Genomic DNA, 1677 nt, shown 5'->3' on the forward strand with positions numbered 1-1677 from the left:
CCCCTATCATCTGACTCAGTAAATTTTTTAGTAGAAAAGACCAAATTAGTTTTAGACTGAGCAGGAGATAAAAGTGGTGTATGTTCGTCAGGAGGTGCCGTGGGTGCAGCCTCCGAAATAAGCGTATCTTTAATTAAATTCCAGAAGGAAAAAGCATCTACTGGGACCTTTTCCGGTCCGTTATTATTATTATATAACTTTAATTCTTCTCCTACTTTATTCCAGGTATCTACATTAACTGTTCCCTCCTCTGGGAACCAAGGACAGACCTCCTCTACAAAGTGTAAAAAACGAGCTGTCTTCAGTATTTGTCCCAATAGCAGTGTGATAGGCCATGTCAGATACTGAGGTGCAGCCGGCTCCCAACACACCTCGGATCTCCTCCACTCACCATTTGCTGGCATATAAACTTTTACTTTGTCTGGTTTTTCCAATAAAACAGCATTTCTCAAACTTTTCCACCCAAGTACCCCTTAGAATGGAGGAACATAAACAAGCGTTTTGGTCAGGTGTGAGGGTTTGTGGGGTGGACAGGGAGTGGAGGGAAGCAGTGCTGGTCTGAAAGGCATGAGAGGAATTTCTGTAGTCTTTTATTTTTGAAATTTATGCAAAATTTGCATTCTACTCCATAATATGTCCATGCTTGTTTTAATATAAAAATGATGCTTGAAATTACTTATCTTTGAATTAAACTGGCCCTCTGGGCAGATATGCTATATTTAGCATTGTAGTATGGCTTCTCTCCAGGCATATGCCGCATTCTCTAGAAGTCACACATGACCCAGGTGAGAGATGCTGCAGCAGGGGTTAGCAAACTTTTTCTGTAAAAAAAATAAAATAGGTCCAGCCAAGTGGCGTGTTGGTTAGGAGCTGGCTTGGGATGCCAGCTCTGAGCAGCAAGGCTGCAGTTCGGATCCCACATGAGGGCCAGTGACGCTGCGCCCTCTACAGCTAAGATGGTGAACAACAGCTCAACCTGGAGCTGGGCTGCCATGGGTCGCCGGCGACGGCATAGGCTGCAGTGGAGCTGCAGTGGGCTGCCATGGGCTACCGTGAGCTGCCGGCAGCCGGTGTGAGCTGCCAAGAGCCGCCGTGAGCGGCCGTCCAATGGTCGGCAAGCGACTGCCTCACCCAGGAAGAGTGAAATAATACCAACAAGGGCCAGTGAAGCGTGTCCTCCACAACTAGACTGAAGAACAAAAGGACAGCAACTTGTCTGTTCCCTTTCCACCGATTCCCCAACGCTGTTCCCCTCCCCCAATTCCCCAATAAAATCTTTAAAATAAATAAATAAATAAATAAATAAATAAACAATAAAATTAAAATTAAATATTTTGGGCTTTGTGAGCAATGTGGTCTTTGTCACAAGGCTCAACATGGCTTTCATCGTGTGAAAGCAATTATGGGTAATACATATGTAAATGGGCAGGGCTGTGTTCCAATAAAACTTTATTTCCAAATCAGGCAGCCAACCAGATTTGGCCCTCAGGCTGGAGTTTGCTAACCAAAGTGCTGCAGCATCAGCCCCTTTAAAAAGCAAACACACTCAAAGAACTAACACAAGAAGCTTGGTGCAGCATTTTCCAAAGCATGTTGCATAATAACTAATTCTGGGACCAGCTTTCCCAAAGTCCCAGACCTAAACCCATGGCTGTGTAACCCCCCACCGCTGATCCT

This window comes from Hipposideros armiger, unplaced genomic scaffold, assembly GCF_001890085.2.
Source record: "Hipposideros armiger isolate ML-2016 unplaced genomic scaffold, ASM189008v1 scaffold_93, whole genome shotgun sequence".
Taxonomy (NCBI): domain Eukaryota; kingdom Metazoa; phylum Chordata; class Mammalia; order Chiroptera; family Hipposideridae; genus Hipposideros; species Hipposideros armiger.